The sequence below is a fragment of the Morus notabilis genome, unplaced genomic scaffold (assembly GCF_000414095.1).
Source record: "Morus notabilis unplaced genomic scaffold, ASM41409v2 Scaffold277, whole genome shotgun sequence".
In the NCBI taxonomy this organism is placed as follows: Eukaryota; Viridiplantae; Streptophyta; class Magnoliopsida; order Rosales; family Moraceae; genus Morus; species Morus notabilis.
The window spans coordinates 71,202-80,888 of record NW_010363731.1 but is presented as its reverse complement, the minus strand read 5'-3'; positions in this window follow the sequence as shown (position 1 = coordinate 80,888).

Genomic DNA, 9,687 nt, shown 5'->3' with positions numbered 1-9,687 from the left:
ATAAAGTGTAAGATTGATTGGCATAAGTTACCTATGATGTTGCAATGTGTGAGCATGTTAAAATAAGATTGTGTGATTGTAGCTCTACTTACTGAGCTTGTAGCTCATTAAAGTTTGCTCTGTGCTGTAGGTAAAGGTAAGAACAAAGCAGAACAGTAAGCAGGGGAGCTGGCTTCGTTGACCGCTGTACATATGGTTGGACCAAAGAAGCTGCACACGGATTATTTTGGTTTTGTAAACATATATATTTTGGAGTTAAACTCATAAACCTTGGATGATTGTATAATTTTAATTGTGGCTAGGAAACTTGATGGGAATGTATTAACGAAATTTTGTTTAAGCAAAAAAAAAAAAAATGAAACACCATAGTTTTCACATAAGTGATAGGTGAAGGTTAGTGATTGTGGCACGTCCTTAGGATTGTTAGCAAAGAACTAAAACGTTTGAAGGAGATGGTATATAAGGGGTGTCACATAAAATGACCAAGAGACCTTTCACGGTGAAAGGAGAAAGAGCCACATAACCTATTCAGCTGATACATTCAGATGTGTGTGGACCATTAAGCGTCCACGCTAGATGAAGTTACGAATATTTTGTCACTTTTATTGACGATTGTTCAAGATATGGTTATGTTTACCTAATGCAACTAAAACCTGAAACTTTTGGAAAGTTTAGAGAATTCTAAGCAGAAGTTAAAAAATAATTAGGTAAACTAATCAAGATACTTCGATCGGATTGAGAGGATGAATACTTGGACTAAGAGTTTAGGGATTACTTGATTGAAGAAGGTGTGTTGTGACAACTGACAGCACTTGGCTCACCATAGCAGAATGGTGTTGTCGAAAAGAGAAATTGGACTTTGCTCGACATGATAAGATCGATGTTAAGTTATTCTTCACTGCCTACTTCATTCTGGGGATATGCCCTCAGAACTGTAGTGTATATTTTAAACTTGATACCATTTAAGTCTGTACCTAAGACGCCTTTAGAGTTGTGGAATGGTCAAAAACCTAGTTTGAGACACATTCGTATATGCACATGCTAAGGCAAAAGGCCGGGAAGTTGGAACCGAGGATAGAAGTATGCATCTTCGTTAGATACCTATAAGGGACAAGAGGATGACTATTTTACAGTCAAGAAGATCAAAAGGTATTTGTATCGACAAATGTCACATTTTTGGAGCCACATTTTTGGAGCATGACTATATGATAGATTTAAAGCTAAGAAGCAAAGTAGTACTTGAAGAGTTACTTTCTCATGAGATCGGACCACAAACGGCAAGAGTTGTCAGAACACCAATAGATAAGACCACAATTCCTAATCAGACTCTTGTGGCACCTCTTCGTAGTGGGAGGATAAGAAGGTTACCCGGCCGGTGTACCGAGAAAGCATATATCGTCACTACTGATGATGGTAAGGAGGATCCATTGATCTTTATGGCCAGTGATGGATGATTCTGATGAGAAAAAATGACAAGCAGCTATGAAATCGAGATAGAGTCCATGTACTCTAACTTAGTCTGGAAACTTTTAGATCTAACCGAAGGGGTAAAACTTTTTGGATGCAAGTGGATCTCCAAGAAAGAGAGAAAAATGGATGTAAAAGTGAAGACTTATAAAGTAAGGCTAATGGCTAAGGGTTACACCCAGAAAGAGGGAGTTGACTATTAGGAAACTTTCTTACTAGTAACCATGCTTAAATCCATTCGGATAATCCTGGCCATAACTGCTGGTTTCCAAATCAAATTCGGGTGCAGAAAGTGTGGTAATGCGGATCGGGTCCGAACAAAAATTTTTACAAAACTTTTACGGACGCTATAGATTATATTAATTTATTCAATAATAAATTAATCTAATTAATTTATAAAATGGATACCTCGCTGACAATTAGGATGATAGCTTGGAGTCTTTGGCCAACGAACGATCCCTTCTCCAAAGCTTTCTTAGAAAACCCAAGTCTTCCTCGTCTACTCCTTGAAACTTACAAGACATAGAGTGTGGGTTCAAGGTAATTATCGGATCACTCAATAATTTATATTCTTTCAGTGTCAATGCATGTATGTGTAAGAATTGGGAAAATTAGAAAAACTTTTCTTATCTTTTCTCTCTTAAAATTCAGCCAACTCTTGTAAATTAGGGAGAGAAAAATTTTTCTACCACTACTCCAAAAGCTTTCTTATTTACTATTGTCTCCTATTTATAGACAATTTAGGAGAAGCCTTTTCTTCTTCCTTTGGAAAAACTCATCAAACAAGTTAAACCAAAGCTTGTTAAACAAATTAAACCAAAGTTTGTCAAACAAGTAAAGGTTTACTTCTCCTTTGAAATTTACTTGTCATACAAGTAATCCTTGTCCAATAAGTAAACCTTGTCAAACAAGTTAACCTTTTACTTGTCAAACAAGTAAACCAGATTACTTGGAGAAAAAGCAACTAAATCCCAATGTGTATTTTTCCTGTATCACACGCCTTCTATGGTCCCACCACAGTGTGTGACAAAATAATTAATACTTAATTAATTATTCGTGAGTGATATAAAATCTTGATAATTCATGTTGTCTTGCAAATAATACAAGGATGACGCGATGACTTTTAGTCCTATAATTCTGAGCTCCAATAAAATTAATAATTAATTAAACTCTTTAATTAATTAATTAATTCTATTAATTCTAAAAGTTACTCCACTAAAAACTTGGAATTGCACTCTCAAAATTATAGACATAATTTACTTCTAAGAACTTGAAGTGTCCACTTGATATAGTCAATGCATATAGATCGATCCTCCATAAATAGTTCGTAATTAGAGATTGGTAAAATCCGCTAACCCCTTTAAGTACATCTTTATCCTTGAGTACCATTGATTCTCTAACGAATAGTATATTCATAAAACAAATTCATGAATACGAGCTCGTTACTTATTCAAGTACTGAATCAACCCTCAAGGGAATTATTTATCTGCTTCTTCAAAGAAGAAGGAATGGATTCCATCTTGTATATTAGCATTCCCGGCTACCCATTTCATCATGTTCCTAAGATAGAAGGAATAGGATTTAGGATCTCGAAATCTGTACTGAGTAAATAAAAGAACATGAATCCACAAATAGGTGTCTACTAACAACTCAGGATTGAGATCATTCTATATATGACCATCGGTAGACTCAAATTTTGATTTTCTATATTTAACAGAAATTGTCAGAAAATCAAATTGTGTCTGTGTCCCAATTCTGCATAATCTCATTTTGCATAATACACTCATTTAATATCCCTCTAAATTAATGATGTAGATAACACCATTTCATTCTTAATAGGAATGACATGTATTAGTAATGTTTTAATTAAAGATTATGAAACTTTAATTAAATTCATTACGAACATCATTTTGATTATTATCTTTATATATTATCCTCTCGTATATAACACTTATATACAACAATTAATGTTAAATAAATAATCACAGAATTTTCAATGATATTCATAAAGTATTCAATAATACATGCACATAAATAATGAATAAACTATTTTATTAATCAAATAATAAAATATCCTTATTACATCTCATGCTTTAAGGACACCATTCCCAACAATCTCTCACTTGTCCTAAAGCAGGTGTGACATGTCCCTAATCCCAAAAGCTTTAAGATGTCTATCAAAGACATTTAGTGGCAATGTCTTCATGAATGGGTCTGCAACGCTATTCTCCAATGCGATCTTTAGGACCACTACATCGCCTCTCTCGACAATATCTCATACCTGGTGATATTTCCTCTCTAGATGTTTTGCACTCTTATGACTTCTCAGTTATTTAGAATTAACCATTGCTCCACTGTTGTCATAGTACAGTTTAATCGGCTGATCGACATCTGGAACAACTTCTAGATTAGTTAAGAACTTATGGAGCCATGTAGCTTCCTTTGCGGCTTCACAAACTGCAACATACTCAGCTTGTATGGTGGAGTCAGCAACACACTTTTGCTTAACACACCTTCATACCACGGCTCATCCATTAAAAGTGAACACAGATTTGGATGTCGACCGTCGACCATCCTTATATGACAAGAACTTTGTCAATGTACGATGCCTGAGACACCGCCAATAAGCTTTTCTTGCGATCTCGAATAATCTTGATTCTAAGAACATAGTTTGCATCTCCTAAATCTTTCATTTGGAATTGGTTGGCTAAGCATTCCTTTATGTTACTCATGGATTCTACATCATTCCTAATGAGTAGAATATCATCCACGTAAAGAACCTGGAAGACCACTTTCTTGTCCTTTATGTACTTGTAGACATATGGTTTATATTGGTTTTGATCAAATCCATAAGACTTTACAGCCTCATCAAACCGGATGTTCCATGATCTAGAAGCCTGCTTTAATCCATAAATGGATCTCTGCAGCTTGTAGACATTATGCTCTTGGCCTTCTACCATAAAACCCTCTGGTTGGTCCATATAGATGGTTTCCTTAAGACAACCATTCAGAAAAGCCGTATTGACATCCATCTGCAATATCTTATAATCAAAATATGCTGCTATGGATAGAAGTATTCGAATGGATTTAAGCGAAAGTTTCCACATAGTCAATTCCCTCTTTTTGGGTATAACCCTTAGCCACCAGCCTAGCTTTAAAAGTCTCCACTTTTTCATCCACTCATTTTTTTCTCTTGAAGATCCACTTGCATCCGATGGGTTTTATCCTTTCAGGTAGATCAATAAGTTGGCAGATTGAGTTGGAGTACATGGACTCCATCTCGAGTTTCATTGCATCCTGCCATTTTCCTTGTCAGCATCCGCCATCGTAGCCTTAAAGGTCGATGGATCTTCCTTACCGTCATCAGCATTGATGATTTGTGATTAATCGGTATACCGATTAGGTAATCTGATTACATTCCCACTACGACGGGGTACCACGAGTGCTTGACTAGGAACAGTGGTCTGTTCTCTGTTGACTTTGACAACTCTTGCCGGTTGTAGTCTGATCTGATCGGAAAGTAATTCTTCTAGAAGAACTCTGCTTGTGGGCTTGAAATCTATCATCTAGTCATGCTCTTGAAAAGTGGCATTTGTTGATACAAACACCTTTTGATCTTGAGGGCTATAAAGTAGACTTCGTCTCGTCCCCTGTAGATATCCCACAAATAAACAAACTTCGAAATGAGGCTCCAACTTCCCAGTCTTAGCACATGTACCGGACACCACCATATGCGACTTAGATAGAACTAGGTTCAGAATGTACACAACCATATTCAAGGCATAACCCCAAAACGAAGTGGGCATCGAAAAATAACTTAACATGGATCTTACCATGTCTAGCATAGTCTGAGTTCTCCTTTCTGTAATGCCATTCTGCTGTGGCGTTCCAGGAGCGGTAAGCTGCGAGAGTATACCACTCTCAGTCAAGTAGTCTTTGAATTCTGTATCCAAATATTCACCTCCCCAATCCGATCGGAGTACTTTGACTTGTTTACCTATCTGTTTTTCAACTTCTGCATGGAATTCTTTAAACTTTTCAAAAGTTTCAGATTCCTTTGCATTAGGTAAATATAACCATACCTTGAATAATTGTCTATAAAAGTGATGAAATATTCATAACCTCCTCGTGCTTGGACATTTAAAGGTCCACATACATCCGAATGTATCAGCTCTAGGGGTTCTTTGGCTGTTTCACCTTTAGCTGAGAATGGTCTTTTGGTCATTTTGCCTTCCAGACAAGATCTGCAGTCAGGTAGCTCACTATGTTTTAGTTCGTGTAAAGGACCATCCTTTACAAGCCTTTCAATCTTGTTTAGGTTAATATGACCAAGTCTAAGATGCCATAGGTATGTATTATTTTCGTGAGAAATCTTTTGCTTCTTATTCTTAGGTTCGGCAACCTTGAACATTTCAATATTAAGCAGTGTGTTAGGCATAGGTTTTATACTATATAAACCACCATCTAGACGTCCAGAACAAATATTCAAGCCATTTCTAGAAATATGAACCAATTCATTATCAAAAGAAAATTTAAATAATTGTTCAAACAAACTTGAAACAGAAATCAAATTTCTGCGAATGTCTGGAATATAATAACATTGTTCAAAATTAAATATCTATTATTTTTAAAACGAAAGTCTGACTTCGCCAACTGCTTTTGCCGATACCCTTGCGCCATTACCAACTCTAAGCATGTACTCCTCATCGGCAAACTCCCGATATGAACTAAGAGTCTGTAAAGAAAAACAAACATGATTAGTCGCTCTTAAATCAACTATCTAGGATGAGGTATCATCCTCTACTAAACATGTTTCCAAAACTAGTAAATCATATTTACTTTGTTCATTTTTCTTCTTGAGCTCCTCGAGATACGTTTTATAGTTTCTCTTCCAGTGGCCCTCTCGGTTGCAACGGAAACACTTTTCTTTAGGCTTCTGGTCGGAGTTCTTATTGTTCTTCTTATTCTTACCCTTAGGATTTACCTTCCCCTGGTTTCTTGGCTTCTTCCTCTTATTCTTGGAAGAACTATCTACAACGACAACATTTGCCTCTCCAGTCTTGCCATTACCATTGGTAGACTCAAAGTTTTGCAATTCGTTTAGTAGTTCCGTCAAGTTAAAATGCATTTTGTTCATAACATAGTTGTTTTTAAACTGTTGGAACTATGGGTCAGGCTTTCCAGGATAATGCCGACCTGGGTAGCTTCATCGATGATTACGCCATTGACCTCAGCCTTGTGGAGGTGTTCGATCATGTTCAAAACATGGACGCGTTCTGAAGAACCATTCTTCATCTTTTCATGCGTGAAGGCTCTGACAACATCCAACCGAGCCTTGTTAAATGGCTTCCCAAACATGTTGTCCAGGGACTGCATTATGTCATAAGCAGTGTCCATCTTCTCCTGCTTCATGCAAAACACATCGCTCATCCCAGCCAACAGGTAACACTTAGCCTTATTGTTGGCCTTGATCCAGTGATCGTAGGCTTTCTTTGGTGCTTTATCCTCAGGTTCAGGAGGACACTCCTCCGTTAGGACGAATTTGTAATCATCACATATTAGCAAGATGTTCATATTACTTTTCCACCGTTTATAGTTGTCTCCATTAGTTTTTCAGTCGCAAGTAACGAGACAATGAGATTTGACATATTGCTGGAATAGATAGTAAATTCAATTTCAATACTATGTGCATGAATATCATAAAAAAATATTTTGGCATAATTAAACGTAATGCACGATGCACATGATAGATACATAAAATCATGCTTTAATATTAAATGCCAACGATAATCCAATTTACCACAAATATAGTGTCGCCATAGGGTAGGTCAAAATATTCACAAATTGAGCTGAGACTTTCTCAATTAATAAGATTATCAAAATATCTCATATTTCAACATTTATTAATTACCGTTATTCTGGTCAAAATATAATTAACAATTTAATTATATTTTATTTGTGTAACCCACTGTTTTGGATTCAACAAACTTAACTCCGGAGTGCCGCCGTAGGGTAGATCAAACCGGAAATACATCATTGAATCCTATCGCTAGGAAGTCAACCTTGATATCGATATAGAACGGATACTCTCTGGAAGGAGGACGAAATCAAAGGTGTCGCGAAGCGCCATTCAGGATCTCACAGTGTTGAACTAACAATGGAGACCAGTGGATCATATTGCCATACGTCCCTCCGCCACTCAATATTTTGCAAATATGCATTTTCTTTGAAAATCATCTTATGGTTTTAAAATTTCAATAAAATAAATATTTTATGTTATTGAATATGTGAAATTCTAAAATTTAGCTCTTAAATTTTATTTCACATAATTACATTGTTTTACAAATCAACATTGCAACAACATCAATTTAATCTCATTAAATCAATTTCGGTGCATTATTCTTATTTTATTTTTTAAAACTCTTTTAACAAAATAAAATAATAATATGCCCATGTATGCATGTCATGTAATTAAACATATGAGTAGGCACACTTAATCTATTTGACATGTTATATACATGGACATATAATATATAATAATCATAAGAAATATAAAATATGTAATCGGTTATTGAGATAAATTTGACCGGGTTCCATGTATAAATAAATTACAACCCAATTGATATAAATAATGGAAGTAAAATTACACTAATATTTCATCCATTACGTTAGGTCCGGTCGACCGGTGACAGAGCAGTTATACTCAACCGGTCGACCTCCTTACACTAACTGGTCGACCGATGGGGTCAACCGGTGCCTGTGCGACAGTAACCCAGATTTTCAGAAATCAAAGCAGTTTTTCAATTTATTCAAAAAACACAAAACAATTTTATAAACCAAGGAAAATTAGATACCTGCATATCCTTCATCTTCAAAATCCATCTTCAAAATCCTTGATAAATCTCCTCCAAGAATTTTTACATAAAAATTCCTATACCGTTTTTCAGTTTACAAAATTTCTAATAAAGAAAATAAAATAAACCCTAACGGCGATGATAGGCCATTTATCTAATTACATTGTAATTAACAAATTCCTATACAACCATTCTAAACTCTAAGGAACCATAACCGGTAAAAATTAAATAATAAATAATCATTGATAATTTATAAATAATAATCAATAATAATTATTTAATAACCATTCACCATATATTCATGATAACAACATAATATAGAAACCCTAGAGTGCCATCTCTCTAAAATATCAATTCAAGCATAAAAGAGATATTTTTAGATCACAAATCTATGTACATAACATAATCATGAACAAATAACTATGGCTCTGATACCAATTGTTGGAAAATTAATGGCATCGAGTGCGCAGCGGAATTTAAAAAATTTTAATCAACGTCAAAGCCAAACAAGAACATGCTCATGATGCTATATAACATAAATACTAAAGATCTAAAACATACCTTTTGAGATTTCAGGAAACTGCACGTCTGACAGATCTAAGCGTTCCAAACAGCAACCGGAAGAGCCTCAACCAACTGGTCTTCTTTGCTATTCTCGTTTCCACAATCGGTGTGCGGGTGGGCACACGTCGTTTAATCTCCTCTAGGTATTCTTGATCTCCTTCCAATCACAAGAGAACCAAAGAAAAAATTGTTCTTGAGAATTAAATAATTTTTCCTTTCAGGAATCTTTTATCAATAGCCTCCAAAAAGTCTTTCAAGTGATCTAATGAGTAATGTGACTTAATAGGCTATTTATAGTGTTTAGAAAGTCATACTTTCGTAACAATTAGGTTTCTCAAAGTTCTAATCGCATCCAGAGTCGATTTTGCCATGTTATCATGCATTTTACGTTACAACCGGTCGACCGGTGACAGAGACGTTATAACTCACCGGTCAACCTGTCTTCACTAACCGGTCGACCGGACCGGTCGACCTGTGACCGGTCGACCTGTCTGCACTGACGAAAGTTATTTTTCCTAGTTTTTCCAATACGGGAAACTTGCATAGAGCCTCAGTTTTGATTCAAACAACCCAATAGAGAAATTGCCTGATCAAAACAGTCATATAATAGTCTTCCTATATTAAACAACTCTTAAAACAATAATTCAACCAATTTATCTAGAATTAATTTATCAATTAATTCACTCGATAAAGCACCAATGAATTAACTTTGAACATATTTTACGGAAATAACACAAGTTACCAATGTGTAGGAAATAGACCGTATCGTTACAGGAAATTATGTGAGCTAGCAAAGGGACCC